Below are 22,286 nucleotides of genomic sequence, written 5' to 3' on the forward strand. Positions count from 1 at the left end.
AGCTACCTAACATTTTTGATAAAGCATTTATGTATAATCATATGATATTTTGGTATATAATTGATGCAAACGTATTATAAAGGAATTCAATAAAATATTTTTTAAATATCGCTAAAGTCAGAGTATTACAAACGCAAACAGTCGTATCAATCTAATTTGGCAAAACTGTCTATACTATAAACTGGTATCACTATGAATTGTAAATGAACACAATCACTTTTAGGTACTCGGCGGATAATTGGAATACACGGGCGAGCACTGCCCTAGACCATTTATTTCCTTCTCCCGCTGTCAACGGGAATTGATGTTAACTCAAAACTTAATAAAAGCCTGCATGTAATCGACACTATTTGACTGGCACTATGGTGGAATTATCTTGAAAGACAATTTTCCCAGTAACTGTATGATATCGCGTTGGACAAATGACACAGTTGCTTAGCAATCCGTGTTAAGAAAATGATCGATGCAATTTCTTGCGGCAGAACATCACAGAGGACATGATAACTAACTAAAGAAAATCGGAAGATGCCCTACAGTTGAAAGTGATATCAACCACCTTCTTAATAAGAGAGCTATGGCCATCAAATGATTATTGCAATATTATAGAGAACGCACATCTCAATCAATACATCACAATCAATTCATTTTCATTCACGAAATATTTAGACAAATTGTTTTCAAATTTGTAACAAACTCGTTCCTCATCGCAAACTATAGTATTATATTATTATTCTGACCATGCCGTCAAGTTAGGATTATTTTTACAGTTCCGTCATGTCCAGTGACATGAGAGACAAAATCAACATTATATTTATTACTTAAAAGAGATATAAAAATGTAATTATGTTCAAACACGTTTTAAAAACGGTCCGATTATTATGTTTCCTGTCAAAACTAGTATGTATGAGGCAAATACTCGTTAGTAAAAGAGCAGGCGAAAAAAGCATTTAACAGTCGCAGTATGGTAAATGAATTGTCAATGGTAGAAGTTCTACCTAGATGAAAATTTATTTGAATGTGTGCATTATCTGTCTATACAAGTACTATAATGCAATGTTGTCCAAAGATATTTTTCTTCGACTGGTGACTAAACGCCTAGAACAAAGTGATGATTGTTTGAAAATCCGTTTTATGGAAAAGTATAGTTTTAAAGTACAGTCTTGCATATCTCATATGTTAAATTTGTAGAAATCTCGATCTTAAGATAGGATCAACAGGGCATTTCATGAACATGGGAGGTTACCACTGATGTAAACCAAAATTGAGTTGTCTGCAGTTTAATTTTATTTTATTTCATCTCCAAGCGTATTTTCTTGTCAAGTTCGGATAAGCGTTTTTCCCCAAAACAGTTCTTAACAACAAAAGAATATTTTATTCTTTCAACTCATAACTTTTTTATGAAATTTGGAGGCTTTTACAAATACTCGAGAACAATATGTTTTTGCTGGCATGTATTTAAAATGTAAAAAACTACATAGATATAATATCAAGTAATCACATAGTAGCGAAAGTCTTCTTCGACAGATTTTTGTAATGAATACATCACGATTGTAATGTGTTTTGACCCTGTGTTTTATGTACTGTTCATTTATTGGTTCAATTCTAAATCGGTATAAAATAACTACCATTCTATGACTTCAATCTACGGAATATTGCTTTCAATTTCTAGATACAATGAAGGCTCTGGAATACGATTAGGAGTGGTAAAATAAACTGACAATAATGGAGATCTGTAAAACGGGAAATATAAATGAGATATTATCTTATTGTTACAGGCAGAAGAGTTATTGGCGTATTTGGGTCTTAAGCACTGCGTTTGCAGCTTCGCTTTGCCGGAGAAGAAGCTCAATTTGGTGTCAATTTCCTTGGAAACTTGAACAATCCACAAAACACTCTGATGTGATTTGTCTTCTGACATAAGCCTTTAACTGTTCAATTGATATGAACTTCCTTCCCTGTGGATGCATGTTCAGGTCAGTCAAAAAGACTGGAAAACACACTCAATCTTTATAGTGAATGATTGTCGAGATATAAACGAAACAATGCAACTGCAATACGTTTTACTCTTTTGAAATTGTAGGCACACTTTTGTACACGTAAAACAATAAGTATACCCAACTAATCCAAACTCAACTCAACTAATAAAAGGTTCTATCTATTTTGTAGTTTGGTCATACAAGCGCATGATGTATGAATTAGCTTGTTTAGAAAAGATAACGTGCAATATGCATTTTCATACCGTCCAAACCAAACTTATTGTTCTATAATTATTTGCCAAAGATGGATAATACATATTTCCCAGAAGTATGTCTTTTTAAAATTATAAGCGCCGATTTAGAAATATTGTCACATAAATTTAAAGACAAAGGAAAACTTAAAATCAGGAAAAAAATGTCAAACAGAACAAGCTAGAGGAATTCAAGTTCCTATTAATGTAATTATTATTATTATTTTTAATATCATTAATATTTTTAATAATAATAATATTATTATTATTATTATTATTATTATTATTATTATTATTATTATTATTATTATTATTAATTATAGGTGATTTAAAGTGTCAATAATGAATTTGAATGTGATTGGGAGTTGTATATTTGTGTCAAAAAATGTGGCTTCATTTGTAGTTTATGCGAAACAAATGACTGCTACCAGTTCAAAACATTATCATTAAAAACTAGTATTCACATTATATTTACATATTTATAAAATTTAAAACATTTGCCATTCAAAGTTACATCGTGATTAATGACTAACTACATACAATTCAAGTGTTAAAATTGAAATAAAGCTGGAAAAAAAGATGCTCAAAATTTTGCATTAATTTATTCTTTTGGTGAGACGGTAATTCAATAATATTTAAATTTCATACCTTAGAACAGAATTTATATTCTCAATATTCGGTTATTTACGTTGAGTGTTCAAATTGAGATAACGCAGAAACAAGGATGCTCGATATATTTTACCTTTTTTAAGATTTCAATTCGGTATTATTTAAATTTGTGAAAATAAAACAGAATTTGTATTGGCAACTTTAAGTGGAAGAAAAACAGACAAGAAGATGTCTGGTTATGCTAACTATGGTATACATGTCTGGTTATGCTAACTATGGTATACATGTCTGGTTATGCTAACTATGGTATACATGTCTGGTTATGCTAACTATGGTATACATGTCTGGTTATGCTAACTATGGTACACATGTCTGGTTATGCTAACTATGGTATACATATCTGGTTATGCTAACTATGGTACACATGTCTGGTTATGCTAACTATGGTATACATTTTGTTGTGGCTCCATCTAAGCATTTATTAATAATATGGTGAAATGTTATGTAAAAGGAACTATTTAGGTAAGTTGCTGTGTTGTCCTTATTCAAATAGCTGGATGTTTATATAGACTCTTTATACGGAAATGTCTATTTAAAAAATGCCCTGGAGCAAAAGGTAATACAACTGGTTTAATCTCTGGTCTTGGTTAAAGTTTACTTACACATTAATCGAGTAGATGAACAGATAAACAAGCCAAGAAGAGAGCTTACAAAAATCTGCAGAACAGAACATCTGATGTGACTGATACATGGTCATTTGATTGGAATATTTTCCTTAAAACCAACAGTGATGGATAGAGCATCAAGGTCAACAGTGATGGATAGAGCATCAAGGTCAACAGTGATGGATAGAGCATCAAGGTCAACAGTGATGGATAGAGCATCAAGGCCAACAGTGATGGATAGAGCATCAAGGCCAACAGTGATGTATAGAGCATCAAGGCCAACAGTGATGGATAGAGCATCAAGGTCAACAGTGATGGATAAAGCATCAAGGTCAACAAAGATGGATAGAGCATCAAGGTCAACAGTGATGGGTAGAGCATCAAGGCCAACAGTGATGGATAGAGCATCAAGGTCAACAGTGATGGATAGAGCATCAAGGTCAACAGTGATGGATAGAGCATCAAGACCAACAGTGATGGATAGAGCATCAAGGCCAACAGTGATGGATAGAGCATCAAGGTCAACAGTGATGGATAAAGCATCAAGGTCAACAGTGATGGATAGAGCATCAAGGCCAACAGTGATGGATAGAGCATCAAGGTCAACAGTGATGGATAGAGCATCAAGGCCAACAGTGATGGATAGAGCATCAAGGTCAACAGTGATGGGTAGAGCATCAAGGCCAACAGTGATGGATAGAGCATCAAGACCAGTGATGGATAGAGCATCAAGGCCAACAGTGATGGATAGAGCATCAAGGTCAACAGTGATGGATAAAGCATCAAGGTCAACAGTGATGGATAGAGCATCAAGTTCAATAGTGATGGATAGAGCATCAAGGTCAACAGTGATGGATAGAGCATCAAGTTCAACAGTGATGGATAGAGCATCAAGGTCGACAGTGATGGATAGAGCATCAAGGCCAACAGTGATGGATAGAGCATCAAGGTCAACAGTGATGGGTAGAGCATCAAGGCCAACAGTGATGGATAGAGCATCAAGGTCAACAGTGATGGATAGAGCATCAAGGCCAACAGTGATGGATAGAGCATCAAGGTCAACAGTGATGGATAGAGCATCAAGTTCAACAGTGATGGATAGAGCATCAAGGTCAACAGTGTCCTTGATCTTGTGAATTATGGATGTAAACCAGACCCCAAAACTAATATTGGTTACCTGGTTATATCAGGGTTATGTCTGCAATAACTTTTTAATAACATAAAAACTTCTATGATGAGTTTTTCATGACAAAACTGCTACCAAAAATTCCTTAACAAAATAGCTCCTCATTAGCATACTCTCCATCAATTTTCTTGATCTTCTTCAATAGGATATTCTTTCTTACATGTACCATATGTTATGTTTTTCATGTTTATACATGTTTTTCCAAATTAAGTATCTTCTATACATAGTTTCTGAGTCAATGTTCCTTAAAGGATACAATTACCAATTTTTAAACATTTACAATGAAACAACTTATGTTTCTTCTAGGTATCTTGTTCATTTACAAGTTCAGGTTATTATATTAATACACATGCACCTACCAGCGTTCAAATGTCAGGATGTGTGCTTACTTGTTGTTCAAATCGTTTACCTTTGTAATAATTGCTATATGTTATATATAAGTTATCTCTAGGTGCTGTTAAGATGTATGGATAAAAATATTCATGTAAATATGTCAAAATAATAAATAAATAAATTGTCATGACTTGCATTTAAGAAAGCCACATATTTAAAAAAAACACATTTCCAATGAAACATCATACTCTACCTCATTGTAATCCGTGGAACACCATGCCTTAGCACAATTACAGAATATATTAATATAATTATACTGAATGTGTTGTGTATACCAACTGTTCTTTTTATCGTTATATTTGTGAGTATGTATATATATTGTTTACTCAACATGTATATTTATTAACAATACTCATTGTTTCTTGATCTGATACTTAATAAGTGTTAAAATAATATATTTAAGTGCATGACCTGTATGTTTAAAGGTACTATAGTCACATATAATGCATATATGAGATATCTTGATAGTAATACAAGTTATAATGTGAGCTAAACAACCAAATAGTTAAGTACAGAAGGACCAAAACCCACAACCAAATTAGCAAGATGAATGTACGCTTTATCACTCTTGCCATTCAAACCCTGTACCAATTTTGATTTCCAATTTGCTTTATACCACATATTGTAAATTTATTTTAAAGTATGTATCTTCGTTGGATAGCTATGAATCAAAATGTGGTCGTAACAGTTGCTATGTGACTCTTTCCTGCCCTAAGGTGCTCTGCCTCCACAGAATGCGCTGTGATTCAACGTGGAGTCAAGCTTGGAGTTAACTTCGGCTTGACCGAGAGGCCTCACGAAAGCGATTATGGGTTAACCAACTCAGCCATATGTCTTCAGTATGCATGTATTTGATATTTGAGCTTTAATTCCTACATGGATGAAAGAGATTTGCAGTGAACGATAACGAACTCCGGATATTAAAAGTAGTGGCGGTATCCTGGGTATGATTGACATAAAGCCTCCATTAATATCTCTTGCCCGTTATGCGAACAAAGTACTTGACTGCATTGGACTGAAAAGTAAGGCCATGCAGCAGTGTTTGTATTGTTATATCAATACAGGGTTATTCCTGCAGATAAAAATCGAAACATGTCTCAATGGATTGACCAAATAGCAAGTGCAATGGCCAAGAATGATATTCAAGTATCGTCAATATTATTTCTTCCTAAAAGGGAACAATAAATGTTTATGCAATAAATGTTTTTTAATGTTATCCATTATTAACTCAATTGACTGTGATGAAAGAAATAAAAGAAAATAGCGCTGTTTTGGCGCTTTTCAACTGGGAATTTTTACCACGTAGCTATCAATTCAAAAAGAAACATTTAAAAGGATAATATTGTTTGGACTGTACACAAATAGTACGTTTTGTTTTGTTTTGATCATTGAAGTCAAATGAATTGAACAAAAAAATATTATTAAAATTAAAAAAATGATTATTGTGTCCCTTTAAATAAGAATTCATTGCCATACTTTCAGGCTAATAAGTTTGACATTTTATTGAAAGGAAAAGGTAGTGTGTATAACCTTCGTGTTTCTTAGAGAGAATACTTTTCTAAGTGATGTCTCAGAAGAAATGAATTGTTCCATCTATCAGCCCTGAGCTCATATGACAGCGAAGAATACGGTTGCCTTTCAGCACCGGGAAACGGACTACATGTCAGGCAATTACAAGGATAAAACTTAGAACGGGAACCTCTAAATTTCTCTTGATTTCTTTGTCATGGATGGAGACCTCTGTTCAAAATGAGTTATTGAAAGACGTGGCTATGTGAACTGAAAAGACGTTTCGTTTAATGAATATACTTTCGATTCTTATGTTGTAAGCTTTATTTGTGGGCTAGCACGACCTGTATTGCGCTATAATCGGTATCTACGTACATTGAAATTCAACCGATCTTCACACACGTCTCCTTCACATTGCGTCATTGCACTAACGTAGGAGCAACAATAAAGTGATAGTTCTACGGTAAGGTTGAATGACTGACAGTCCAAATAAATAAGCCCTGCTGTAATATTTGTAGTGAACTTTTCTTTTGCAACATTTTATTATCAATAAACTAAAAGCATATCTGATATTTACTAAGTTAAACTATAGAAATGAATATAACTTATTTAAAAAAATCTTAGCTAAGCTGTTACATGTGAAGGTTATTACTGATTATTACTAATTATTTTGTTTTCCATGAAGGAAAAGATGGATCATTCATCTACAAGGCGATGCAGGAGTGGATGGTAGGCATGACAACAAAGCACGTCCTAAGGAGAATATTTGTGATTTACAAGCAGAGTTTTAATCTTACAGCGCGAGAATTGATAATATCAATATGAGTGCATGGGTAAAAACCACCATAATGATTATTGTTCATATTAAACAGCAGAATTTGATTCTAAAAACACGAGAACAGATCATATCAATATGAGTGCAGGGTTACAAACGTTGATGTCATTCCACCATAATTATTTATATTAATCAGCGGAATTTGATTCCAATAGCGCGAGCATTTATAACAATGTGGGAGCATAAGTACAAGCTTTGATGTCATTCCACTACTATGGATCGTACTAATTATTACAACCTGGTTCTAAATGCGCGATAATTGATCATATCACTATGAGTGCATGAGTACAAGAGTACACACTTTGATGTCATTCCACCATTATTGTTCTTATTAATCAGCGGAATTTGATTCTAATAGCGCGGGAACTGATCATATCAATATGGTAGCGATTTTTATGAGGTCTGGCTGTCGCACTGAATTGAAAAAATTGCTCTGTTAATTTGGTCATAGGAGTATGAAAAGCGCTGTTTTCGAAATATGTCAAACATGGTTTGGTTTTATCTAAAGAAAACGCTTCTTACGTAGTTTTATTAGACGAAACTGTAGTTATAACGACAGGACACAGCATGGTACGTGTCGTTTATGGAAACACGGAAGTCTCAAGCCTTGAAGTTTTTTCTAGTAAAAGCACTTTGGGGATATAAGAAACCAATGTTTCAATTAAATATTTAATATGCAAACACAGACAGTCCACTTATTAAATAATCGATACCGAGCCTATTCATTCATCGGGAATTTAAAACATGTTTCTATACATCTGCTTTACCACGATTCTTTTATTTGTCACATGACTAGCCAAACAAACTCACGTACGTTTGGAGTTGTTCGGTGTTCACCAAGCTGCCCAAGAGGGTTTTCTTCTTCCATTCACGTTTCCCCCACAACTCAAAACAACTTCATTGCCACACATGATTTGCGAACAAAAGTGCATTTTCGTTTATTGATATCCCTTTTTCATACTTGTTGTAAAAACAAACAGTTTAAACTAAACAGGAAACATTATTTAACATTAATCCTCACTAGCCTATAATTGAAGATAATCTTGGATCGAATACATTAACATTAGATGAGTGCTAGTTAATGCATATAATACCCGAGTTATACCCACATCATTTCAATCATAAGGGCTGTGGGTCTTCAATATTGCCCTTTTATGATCAATATCATTAATATTGTCAAGAGTATTGATCGTTGAAGGGCCGCTTGTACATATCGTTGGAAATTAACATTTGACGGTTAAGCTCCAACTACTTGGTAACTTGTTGAGATGTGAGGAAATGTACAGATGAAAACAAAGCCAATTATCTCTAATATGATATATATGCGTTTACTGTCTGCAGATTCGTGTACTAGTATACCGGATATATTATTCTATTCTTATTAATATATCATACGACCTTAATTCGCCTCAAAATTCTTGGCAAATTGTAATCTTGTCTTTTAATATCAGTGTCTTTGTAATCAGACAAGCTATAAGAAATGGACTCCGTGACTTATCATCATTTTATGTTGGCAATACTATATGGGGACTTTGTTTTTATGGTAACAAGGCATGATCAGAGAAATGTAAAACTGTTTTATTCTGCAATATACCACTAATTTACTGCTGCCGTATCTAAGACTCAATTCACAACGATTACTGTTTTATTACTTTTATCCAAATAAAAGAGGACTTCTATACAAATATATGAATACTTTCGATTTCAACTTGACTTAACGTACATACACCGCATTACGTTGTAAAATGGTGGCAGAATACTTGTTTTAAAAAAAGCGTTTCAACGTTTATTCATTTGTGGGAAATGTTCTCAAACTAATAACTGATACCATATTTTTTATTATTACGAGAAGAAATATTTATTTGTGAACTTGTGATACCCTGTTGGTCAATGAGCTCTAAATAAAGGAAATCTACGGAATCTTATTAGGGTCATCGCGATCCCACACCTTCCCTTATGTCCCAAGAAATGGAAAACACATTTATTTGTTACATTTTTGCAGTAAGCCATCCATGTACGATATTCATGAATGTTATATTTGTTGATATCATTGGTATGCAGTTTCACAATCCGCGGATCACTGCAACTTCAATAGAAAAAAAACAAAGGTAAGTCTATTGAATTTTTATTTTTTTTATTTCAGATACGTTCACACATGATCCGGGACATATCATGTATTATCATTTTCCTATGGCATTTAGCAGTAGTACTAGAACAGAAAATTCACACAATAATCAGACTTACTGAAACCAGAATTTTCGGTGTGCTAGTATTAAATCTTGTTACGTTTTTCGCTTGCTTCTAAATTGTCAATAATAACAAAATAGAAATTGATATATCATCTTATAGCCATGGCATCAATTGGGTGTTGCTCAATGGCGTTAAAGAAACTATATACAAAAGTTCCATATGTGTAGTTGTTAAAAAACAAGCATTTAATGTCATGTTTGTAAGTAAGTGCTGCCATTAATAAAGACTATGTCACTTGTAACCTATAAGTATGTTTTTTCATACGAACATTATCCGTTGCACGGCTGTGTGTAATTGTGTTGAATGTTGTCTAGTGTGTTTTTTGGTGCGTTTTAGACTGTAAGCCGCAGACTTACAAACTTTAGTACCGCGAATCGAAACCAGGTTACAATCGTCAGATTTATTTTTTTACATGCATGTTTAAAGAATTAATGCAATTGGGTTGAATAGAGTTAAGCGGTTTAAAAAAGTGCGAATTTAAAAACCAATTTTATCTTAGTTCATATAGGATAATCAGTTACTGTTATGAAACAAGCAAATTGTTATAAAAAACAAACATTAATAAACATGTCCTATTCTAAAATAATAACATTCTCTTTCAGTTACAGTTTTGGGCCACTCAAACTCTGCTATGGATTACATTTTGATTGCATGTGAACATAATTGTAAACAGTGAAATCAGGCTTATCGCGCCTATAGCCTTTCAGCGCTTTTAGCGCTATTATTTGACTTTAGTCTTTTAGTCTCGAGTCAATAAGCAAGATACGATTAGATCCTTGCTGTTAAGATTGTTCATAAAACAAAGTTTGCATTGCATTTTGGTAAATATGTTCACATATTCGACTTAGTTTCATTTAGATCTTTATCTCATCTGCAAACTAAACATAAATTATTCTGGTACATTATACATTATAACAAAAATTAATGTGTCGATATGCAGAAAAAAAACATATTGCAAATAAAATTTAATCTATTACAGTGAAACAAACATATGTTTTAATATACAGCTGTACATTGCTGGCTCCTTATGAACAAGACTTCGTTGATTAGTTCACCATTTTAACGATCGATCCTACGCATTCAACAAAGAAACGTGACCGTAATACAAGTTGCCAAGACAGTATTGAATAACGAACATAGAAAGTACGCTCCGTATAGAAATGCAAATTCTTATTGTGTTCATGTTCAGGATAGCTATTCAAACAGGAAAATTAAATGCGACATTTCAGTTGAGACGTTTTCCCTATGTAGACGGATAATGGGTTTCTCCGCGTAATGCCATTACTTGTAAGCTTCATTAAATTTGCGACGTCGGATACACTTTATATATTAGTTACTAGTAAGTAGACAAGCTAGCTTTTCCGTCAATCGTTGACTGATGCCCACATATACATATTTATATGCTTTTGAAAGATGTATGTCAAAACTAAATAAAATCATAGTCACTGAAGGGGAAGGAAAGGCGTTATTGATCTACGTGGTTTGGCGTGGTAGGAAAAAGAGTGGCGAGGCAGGGCGCATGGTATGGCAGGGAAAGAAAACGAGGGACTAGCCAGAGCTAGGAAGGTAAGCGAGTGACGATTCAAGACCAGGACGGATGCGAGTGGCGAGGTAGGGCCCGGCATGGTTTGGCAGGGAAAGGAAGAGAGTGGCAAAATGTCAGGGAGAGAGTGTCAAGATGGCAAGGAAGGGAGGCGAGTGGTATGACAGAGCTCAGCATGGTGTGGCAGGAAAAGGAAGAGAGTGGCGATACATGGTCCAGCATGGTGTGGCAGGGAAAGGAAGATAGTGGCGAGATGGCAGGGAAGGGAGGCGAGTGGTATGACAGAGCTCAGCATGGTGTGGCAGGGAAAGGAAGAGAGTGGCAAGATGGCAGGGAAGGGAATCGAGTGGCATGACAGAGCTCAGCATGGTGTGGCAGGGAAAGGAAGAGAGTGGCGAGATGGCAGGGAAGGGAGGCGAGTGGTATGACAGAGCTCAGCATGGTGTGGCAGGGAAAGGAAGAGAGTGGCGAGATGGCAGGGAAGGGAGGCGAGTGGTATGACAGAGCTCAGCATGGTGTGGCAAGGAAAAGAAGAGTGTGGCGAGATGGCAGGGATGGGAGGAGAGTGGTGTGACAGGGCCCAGCATGGTGTGGCAGGGAAAGGAAGAGAGTGGCGATATCGCAGGGATGGGAGAAGAGTGTTGTTACAGGGCCCAGCATGGTGTGGCAGGAAAAGGAAGAGAACGGCGAGATGGCAGGGAAGGGAGGAGAGTGTTGTTACAGGGCCCAGCATGGTGTGGCAGGGAAAGGAGGAGAGTGGTATGACAGAGCTCAGCATGGTATGGCAGGGAAAGGAAGAGAGTGGCGAGAGGCAGGGAAGGGAGGAGAGTGTTGTTTCAGGGCCCAGCATGATGTGGCAGGGAAAGGAAGAGAGTGGCGAAATGACAGGGAAGGGAGGAGAGTGTTGTTACAGGGTCCAGCATGGTGTGGCAGGGAAAGGAAGTAAGTGGCGAGATGGCAGGGAAGGGAGGTCCTGATTTAAAACAACAGTCAATCACATGTGTTATTGTTACTCCAATGATGGCTGATATGGTGTTATATTACATGTTCCCAGGGCTTTGTCATCGAAATTGGGAAGAGGCCTAGAGTGTTCATTTTGTTCGGAATTTGTTAGCGGAAAATTGGGCGAAAAAAATGAAAATACAGAATAAGAATCAAATATTGAATAGGAAATTAAGGCCTGAAATGTATCTTATGTATTATGTTATATGGGCGTGCAAACCTGGCAATAGCCATTTGCTCTTTGCATTGGGAATGTGACGAAATCGATGATATGACATTTTTGAAGCTATCAACACCTAGTGTTCGGCAGTATAATTCTTTTGCATTCGCATAACTCTTGACTTTACAACATGTCTATAGCATTAAATTAGAAAGTTGAATGTATCTTAATTTATTTTTCCGCATACAAAAGCCGTATTTGATTACCACGCATGGGAAGAGAGATAGCAGGAAAGTCGCAAATATTCTATTCTGATGAGGTTTCAACAAATCAAATTTGTCAACGTGGCAAAATTAATCGATAGGTCTGTAATCATTATGTGTCTGTGTTCCAATTAAATTCTTTCCGAGGAGAGACGTCGGCAGCAGTGTTCAAATATCTCTGTAATGACTTTTCTGACAGTATCTGCGACGCTATTAAAGTTAAAAAGAGCATGAACTAAACTCGTCTTTCTATTTGCTTAGATAATGTATTTTGCTGACGTTTTTAGTTGCAAAAAGAACTTCAAGGCTGTCTAGCAGTATTTATATAAAACAAGGCAAATTTTGCATGCTTTGCGTGACCTTCGTTATGATGTGGGTTTTTTTTACCTTATTTTTTTAAATATGGTTTATTCTTAATGAAGTTTAAAATAACAATGGTTCATTTTAATAATGCCCTAAAACATTCACTATGTGCACATTCACATAAGTGAAGCCATCTCATAAAGGCAGAAAAGCACACATTAAATTTACTAAAATAAAGCGCTCACATAGAAATTGTTTAAAAAATCGTATTAAAAAGGCAATCATTATAAAAAATGGTCAGCTTTCACAATTGGTTTCATTTTTTGGCTAAATAAACTAAATGACCCTTCATGTCTATTAGTGTAATATAGTATCACGCAATAGGAGATGACTAATTACAAGTTTTAGAATTTGTATAACATGAGAAGCCAACAACTAATACCAATTAAATCATTTTGCTAATACGCTCCGCAACTCTGCAATTGGAGCGACATGCTCTGGGACAGCAGCCAAACACCAATGTGATCTTGGTAAACAACCCCACAATCTAAGTGTATGAAATAACAGTATTTCATCTCATGTTGTCCTCTTGGGGATACCCGGGTGAATGGGGAAGGGGCATCGCGGGATTGATATTGAGGGCGGAGGGGCGCGGAGAAACGCGGGTGAATGTAGAGGGGAAATTTACTGGCTGATATTGAGGGTGGAGGAGGCGCGGGGATGCGTTGTTTTGTTCGTATGTGAAGTGTGGATATCTTTTCGTAAACTTCCACAGAATGTCTTTGAAACTTGTTGATTATCGTAAATTATCAGAATTATTAGGCATCATTGTTGCACTATGAACAACTTATTCAACTACAGTCAATAATTCAGGGGCGTCTTTTATTTAAGAATATTGGTCGTAAGCTTGGATAAGTATTTCAAATTCGTATGCATCAACGGCAAAAATAACAACAAGTTGATTTATTGTCATTTCCTCGACTATGTGTTCATTTAGTAATGGTTGAAGTTCCATTAAAAAAAAATAAGTAGAAAGTTATTCTATTTTAATAACCAATTAACGAAATAACTACTAGAATCTATATTGAAAGGATGCCTGCTTCACTAAAGGATTAAGGATTTCTTTCCATATCAATATCGGAGAAAACAGTAATAAGATCCGTTAAAAATGCAACATTTTATGCTAAAAATTGTTAAAAATCTCTTTGGGAAGTTATCCAAAACTACAATGTTAACTTTTTTTATGCCATATACATTTCGGATCGGAGGGAGGGACGCACTTCAAAAGGTTGTACCCCTACGTTTCACCCCCTCAAAGGTTAATTCCTGAGACCGACCCTGTGTTTATTTAAAGGACCTTGTCTTCGAACATATTGAATGTGTAGAGATATAACAGATATCAAATAGTCGGATTTGTTTTATGTTCCCATCTTTGTTCTCAATTTGATTACTGTCTTATATTCAATTTACATTAAACACTAACAGCTATATATGACACTTAGACGATGTTAACTTACGGCTAAGAACTTTATTGAAACTCACTCAATGTTTCAATGTGTTCTTAAATGTCAAAGACCACTCAATAAACTCCCTACTCATTTTATTGTCAAATGACCAAATTTCACGCGAAATAACACTGATTTAAAGTGTTTCACGTCCCCAAAAGCATGTATGTGAACAATTACAACTTGTGCACTAAATAAACAACACAGTTAGAAAAAATAATACATTTCTTATAAGTAAAATAAAATTGGTTGAACGTAACCACATTGTCTTCGATCAAGTGACCACACTCGGTGTTGGTGCGCAATTAAAGCGCTGAACATGTTAAAAAAGTTGATTAAGTAGATCCAGCATGGCAGCCAGCTTGGAGTTCAAATCACAAACAATTCAGCTTCAAAACTTTTTAAGATGGAAAGCAGCCAATGATCTGAGAAAGTAAAATTATGCTTTGGTTCACTGCCATGTGTTAAAAAAGAGAAAGAAAAAAATACTGAGCAGTCACTTCCGAATTGTTATAATTTGCCCTTTAATATAAGACAACATACGCATTTTACTCTGTCTGCGAATTCATACGCGTTTTCGACATTGAGACGCCTACTGTAAAGTATTTTTGTTAAACGCTGTTGAAAGCTTTAAATGCAAATAAATTGAATTATTTATATTGATTTACAAATATAAGTACTCACTAACCTGATTTCGTACAAAATCCAAATACGTTGGGAACAATTTGTCCTTGTTATGACACGGTTATTCGCTGTACTTTCCCGTGAAATGAATTTATTCAAACAAGCTTTATTTGACAATTAGTATTTTGTTTCAAATCAATTCTTAGCAAATATATGTCTTGGGGGGTTTCAGTAATTATGAGAAACCAATCCATTTTCCGATTAGGTTTTATTAAGTCAGTCATATGAATAATTCATTGCTACATTTTGCATTCATTGATTGCAGATCTAATTTTATCCTTAATTAAGTATGTGTCTATCAATACCATGAAAAACAGTACTCTTGCTATCGAATCACGCACGTCTATTTGGAAATACAACAACTTCGGAGTAACCTCCAGTTTAAGCCCCACAGTGATTCATTTTGACTGAATTAATACTGACCGTGCATGTGCAGTTACCCAACTGTTTACTAGTGTCGATAATTGTGTGCATGTTGTCTTGTGACGTTTTCTGTTAACAATTTTCCTTTAGTTTCTCTTTTTAATCGATCAGTCCGCCTTTATAAATGACCTTGGTTAAATTCTAGACTAATAACCTTGTCCTTGGTCACGCCATTTTAAAAGTAGATTGCCAGGATCGGTACATACCATACCATTGAATGATATTATTTTCTAAGTGAATTGTTAAACGAAGAAAGGTATATGCGAATGTATTGCACCCTTGTAGTTATTATTAGTCGGCTATATTGGATATTACTTTAGAAATATTCCAACTTAGGGACTAGTTCATAAATTGCAGAACAATGCTTTCAATAGTTTCCACGTTGCATGATGAAATATGAAGTTTAGTTTGTTTTCTAAAACTTAACACTTTAATTGATAATGAAACCTTAAATTACAACAGCTCTGCTTATCATTTTGAATTTTTTTATTTTAAATACCAACTCAATCATAACAACTCGGCCATCTCCGAGAAAGATACAGGCCGAGGTGTTCCGATTGATATCAAATAGATGAAGGTTACACGGTACTATTGAAATATCCTTTATGTTTGTAAACATCCTACGCAGTCATCTCCCTTGGTGACAGCAAAAATGCCGAGTTTTGAAAAATTAATCTTGAGCTTAATTGTTTGTTTTGAAAATGTTATTACATAGTCGAAACTCCCCAGAATCTGGTTACTTCTCATTCGAGGTCCATCTCCGAACAAATACGGAGACTGCCGAGCATAAAACGTTTGAATATTATAGCTTAGTCGTCAAGAGAAATAACATTTCCGTATGCGCTATATTCGAAAAAAGCGTGGTCAAACAGTTTTTACAATATTGTTCTAACAGTACGGTGTCACAAAAATATTTTGCATTGAATTTCAGAATATACATTTGTAAAACTTCTTTGTGTATGCTGAGACATTATTGCAGCCTAATTAGCTTAAATACCTGTCAGAGTCTTAAACATATATTCAAAAACCTGGAATTCCCAGCAAGGCAATAAATATTCATAGTCGAGAAGGTGGGCGGATGTTTTGATCTGTTGGCAGTTGTATTCCATCTATCAAGTCTTATCTTACAAACCGTTTTTCTGTCTGATATAGTTAACAATTAAATACGAAATTTAGCAACGGTGACATTACATAATCTATTATTCCTTACATCGAAAAAATTACCATAACAGCTGCCATGAATTTTGAACGACAACATGTTGTTTTTTCTATCAAATAATGCCAAGTTTTTAGGCTCATATTTCGTTTTCTTGACTACAAACATGTCCATGGGCTCTCAAATCAGGACAAAAGCATTGGTTTCTAGCCAGAAATGGGACTTCGCCATTTAGATAAATAAATTAGCATTTCAAACGTCAAATAATCTTTGTATTTAATGTAGCTATGCAAGAGAAACATAATCCCCAAATGACTTTATCTTGAAGTTAAAATAAAAACCTTCTGCATGCTAATAAACTTGAGATTTTGTTTCTGAATCAATTATTTTAAGAGGACACAATGATACAATGGGAATAACAAGAACACCAGCCCAGCATATCTCAAGCACGCACAACAAAACAACTTGTTTTTCAAATACTCGAGAAGTGAATTAGTACTCGGGTTGCGTTGCCATCCCTATAAACAAGACAACCATATTGTTTTCTGTTTTTGGAATTCTTCTGAAATCTGATAAATTCCCTGAAGGTTTAAATACCGCACTAATGCATAAATGCCATATTCTGTCGAAATCCTGCAGAGCTCTAACAATAACTTTTGTTTTTAAAGGTTTGAAATCATCCAGGAATCCAGGACGCTCATTCATGTAAAACGAGTCGGGTAAAATATTTTAATTAAATAACAGTCATAAATGTCAAAAAGAATTAGTTAACTTACTAGTTTATTCACAGAATGCTTTGTACTGACATTGATTCACACAATATTTTTGAAAAGTTTTGCATTAGGTTCTCTGAACTGTTTTCCTTCGAGTTAGATTCTCTAATCATTGAAGTACTTAGGGTTTACCTATTAGTCTATTATTATTTGTTTTATTATTAAGTTTCCTCATGTTAATGCATACGTATATAAGGTTTAACTATTACGTTTTTCTTCATTCAGGATTGTTGGGATGAGAGTGAGGTTTTTGCACGTAAACTGGTTTAAACCCCCAGTAAATTTACATTTTACTGACCGTTCCAAGGCGGTACCTAACAATCCTTGATAAACATACCTAATGTTTTTATAGAGTATATATACACTGTGCTGTTTGTGGACTTTTGTGCTATTGTTCCATGTTTTTGTTTGTTACTTTTTTTGTTTTTGTGTTCTATGTCTATGGCGTTTACCCTGTGCCATTAAACGGGGTTTACGTTTAAACTTTTGGCTACTGAGCGTGTTTCTGTAGTTTTTCACATAAGTATTGAGTGTGAAACGTCCAAGAAATTAACATGTATACACAAATATAATCATTAATATCATCATTGTTATTACTTCAAACATTTTAAAACAATCCGTATAAAAAAACTTTTGCAACATAATGCGACTTACATAATTATATATGTACATATCTGTACCAATGCTTTATACACGTTACCATTTAGGTGTTAATCTTATTGTATTTATGTTGTGAAAATTATTTATGTTATGCACATGTCACTATAATAAACAACTTACTTACTAACTATATACATTCCGGATTAAACCTGTATGACCGAACAGCGTAATATCCCTGTCAGAAACATTGTTTAGATCCCTAACAATGAGTCTGGAAAAATAAACAGCACAATCACTTCCCTGCAACACATTCACCCAATTATCGCTTAATTAAGGAGGCAATGTTCATGAATCCAAACATGTTTACGACTTCTGTCAAAAGATTGACATCTTACACTTATTGTTTATTAGTTAAATGCTTTCTGAACACTGAACACACTTCTTGATATAACGCATTTAGACTCCACAATATCAGAGGTCGGTATGTGTTGGCTCGTCAAAAAAGTCAGGCAGTGCTTTGATAATTAACACTGTGTATTACTTCCAAAGACGAGAATAAAACCACACCAGCTCTATTTAACTAACATTACATGGTATTACGTGTGTGTAGAAATATGTCACTGAATGATAATTATCTCTAGAGCCTTTATTATATTGAAGACAATTAAAGTTAATTGATCGTGTGAATGTCAACAAGCCAAATGACCTTTAGAAAAATACTACATTCTCAAAACTGGAAATACAAATTGCAGTTGCATGTTGGGGGTGTTCACTGTTCAGGCTTAAATATCAGAAGTTAAATTAGTTGTGGGGTTATATACGAAGATGGCATTAATAGATTCCTACACCTTACCCAGATGACATTTCGAGAAGAAGCAGAGCATGCTCAACAACATCAAAACGTTATAAACGTGACGCAGACAGAGAATAACAAAGTCAGGCGCGTCGGAAGGTGTCGAATATTCGGGCAGCGGATGTCATGGGTGAGGGAGGCCTGACTCCTCGAATGTTCGGGCAGCGGATGTCATGGGTGAGGGAAGCCTGATTCCTCGAATATTCGGGCAGCGGATGTCATGGGTGAGGTAGGCCTGACTCCTCGAATATTCGGGCAGCGGATGTCATGGGCGAGGGATGCCTGACTCCTCGAATATTCGGGCAGCGGATGTCATGGGCGAGGGAGGCCTGACTTATATTCTGGCAGCGGAAGTCATGGGTGAGGGAGGACTGACTCCTCGAATATTCGGGCAGCGGATGTCATGGGCGAGGGAGGCCTGACTTATATTCGGGCAGCGGATGCCATGGGCGAGGGAGGCCTGACTCCTCGAATATTCGGGCAGCGGATGTCATGGGTGAGGGAGGCCTGACTCCTCGAATATTCGGGCAGCGGATGTCATGGGTGAGGTAGGCCTAACTCCTCGAATATTCGGGCAGCGGATGTCATGGGTGAGGGAGGACTGACTCCTCGAATATTCGGGCAGCGGATGTCATGGGTGAGGGAGGCCTGACTCCTCGAATATTAGGGCAGCGGATGTCATGGGCGAGGGAGACCTGACTCCTACCTATGAGTTGTTTTGTTTTTAAAATCGGCAGTTATACACTCTAGTTCTTGCACTTACAAATAACATGAAACATAATTGTTCGACTATATTTTAATCAGTTACATTGCAATCGTGACCCCGGGAGCGCAAGACCTTGCATGCTTCAAGATGAGCATAACCAAAAACAAAGCCAATTATAATGAGTTTGAAAGAATCTTTGTTAAAATGATAGTATAACGGAGACGGAGACCATACGATTTTTCTCTTCCGTATAACATTTTGCCAACAAGACATAATAATGACTAGAGTATGGAGTCGAAAATATAATGCAACCGTACGGCATTGCGTTACTTCATAGTTTTAAGACAAACATTTAAAGCAACAAAACATTCATAACATGAAAAGGACATTTGAGGGACCACTTTATAGCGCTTCCACAGTTGCTATATTTGAAATAAGTGCATGAGGACTTCTTATCCTAATGTATACCATAATTGTTAATCAATACAAACTCTTTATTCCTTGTATGGAAACCAGTTTCCATTATCACACAGAATCACCAACTTGTGGGCGACATAAATTGAAAATACAGTTTTACTAAAAATAAATGACAACTTTATGATATCTTTAGTAAGGATATGTTACATTGACATAAACGTCCAAGAAATTTATTTTTGTCCAAGCTTAAAGGCAGACATTTCACCTAACGCCAGCTATCTGGCAGTAACTACTTTTCAAAACGACTCTGGTACAATTTGTTCGATTTTCGGTCAGGTAACATCCTGAAATGAAATGAGTTATGTTTGTTACAATAGGCTATCGGTCACATCATCGATGGGCCTATCAGCCGCGTCCGGCGATCATGATGGGCCTATCAGCCGCGTCCGGCGATCATGGGTCTTTTGGTGTATAAAATTACGTCACTGAAAGACCTCAAAGTAACATAGCTTGTACTGGCTGTCGTTTCGTATTAATTTATGATATTAAATTGCATATATCTAGTACTCTTAAATTTACCATGGAAAGGACACGAAGGAACGCCACAGTCAAAGCATTACATATGAGCTTGTACTTTGTGGTTATATTTTATATAAAATTTTGCCCCAACAGTCACGAAAGTTTACGAAAAGAATACATTAAAACATAATTTAAAAATAATTTATTTAAAGAAATGGATTAAAAAAACTCGCTTTCAATTTCTTTTATTTCATAAACAAATATACTAAACAACAAATTTCCTTAAGTTGTCCGGTTAAATGGTTCATCAGTGTAACTTTTTCAATTCGGGCAATAATGATAGAAGAAGGAGATGGTTTATTTCATATCCAAAAAGCCATACGGCCCATGAGGACAAACACAATATTTACAAAACTTTACAATGTTATATACACATACATGCTTTGGAGAAGGCACACAAAAAACAACAAAAAATAATATTTAAACACTCCTCTAAAGAAAACAATGTTGCTTTATAAATAGTAAGTTGTCTAACATCGCCAATTCAATCTTTTTATTATAGTACTATATGCGTCAGACTTGAAATTATAAGAAAATCACTTAAAAGAGATTTCAGCATGGCATGATTTTATGATGAGTGCATGCTTAGAACTATAACAGTTAAATTACTTATAAAGAAATATCGTTTGCAACTGATTATAAATTTGATATTTTAATCTGTTTACATATCTAACCATGCAGGAGCTGACCTAGCCACTGGTCGAAAATGATAATGAATGTGGAGGACAAAACTAAACATTGCCTAGGTGAATTAGGGCGGACCTTCCTTTGATTTCTCTGTCAGACGAGAAAATATAACTACTATGTTAATTTGTCTGCTAAATTTTGGTGTTAATCATCTCTCGTGTTTGCCAATTCCTAAATATTTCAAACTTGGTAGATGAAAAAAACTTCTGATCTGTAAATTCCGGAAACACAATATATAAGATGTTTGACTACAAAGAACCAACGATTATTAAGCCGTTATGGATACGCAGAAAGGGTCTGATTGTTGTTTTGGTCTACCCTTGTCAACAAAAACCTTATTTCTTGATATGTCTCTTTTCACACAATCCCCCCTCGTTGGGTATGGCCGGAATGCGTTTTTCGGGATAGAGCTCTGCTCGGTGTGGATAATATCCAGGATTCGTAAACGGACTTTGAAGGCATTCCCAGACCGAGTTAGGACTTGCAAATTTATTTACAACTTGCGATACTTTTGTATTTGTATGATGTGTGTGATGTGTGTGATGTGTGTGATGTGGGTTTTAACAACACGTGAGACTTTGATATTTGTATAATGTGTCTTTTTTATAACTGGCGATACTTTGGTATTTGGTATTTGAATAAGGTGTACTTTTACAACTAGCGATACTTTGGTATTTGTGTAAGGTGTCTTTTCACAGCTGGTGATGCTTTGATAGTTGTTTAATGTTTCTTGCCTTTTTATCGTTGTTTCTCTTGTTTTTTGTTTGTTTGAATCTAATTACTGTGTCTTAAAATTGGATCTGGGTTACATTTTATTAAGGAGAATAAAAACGTTCCTCTTTATCACTGCACAATTTTAACTGGAGAATATTTTCCTTCAACTACGTCATGGAAGTAATATAATCTGCCATGACAAGATAGATTGAAATGGATAGAGAGGTAGATATATTATGGAAAT

The 22,286-nt window shown here is 35.4% G+C and overlaps 1 protein-coding gene across 4 annotated transcripts in view; it reads right to left on the minus strand.

Moving 5' to 3' along the window:
- The window catches only part of LOC128212136 (prolactin-releasing peptide receptor-like), a 95,920-nt gene that overhangs the window by 5,180 nt on the left and 68,454 nt on the right, over positions 1-22,286 (minus strand). The window contains exon 1 of one of the 4 annotated variants that reach the window (XM_052917423.1): positions 18,275-18,552. The exons of 2 other annotated variants lie outside the window; for them this stretch is intronic. The gene's annotated coding sequence lies outside the window, so the exon portion shown is untranslated. Of the gene's footprint in view, positions 1-18,266; positions 18,553-22,286 lie in introns of those variants that run through there. One more of the 4 variants, XM_052917424.1, reaches the window with a different exon arrangement.

The sequence above is a fragment of the Mya arenaria genome, chromosome 12 (genome assembly GCF_026914265.1).
Source record: "Mya arenaria isolate MELC-2E11 chromosome 12, ASM2691426v1".
NCBI classification, from domain to species: Eukaryota; Metazoa; Mollusca; class Bivalvia; order Myida; family Myidae; genus Mya; species Mya arenaria.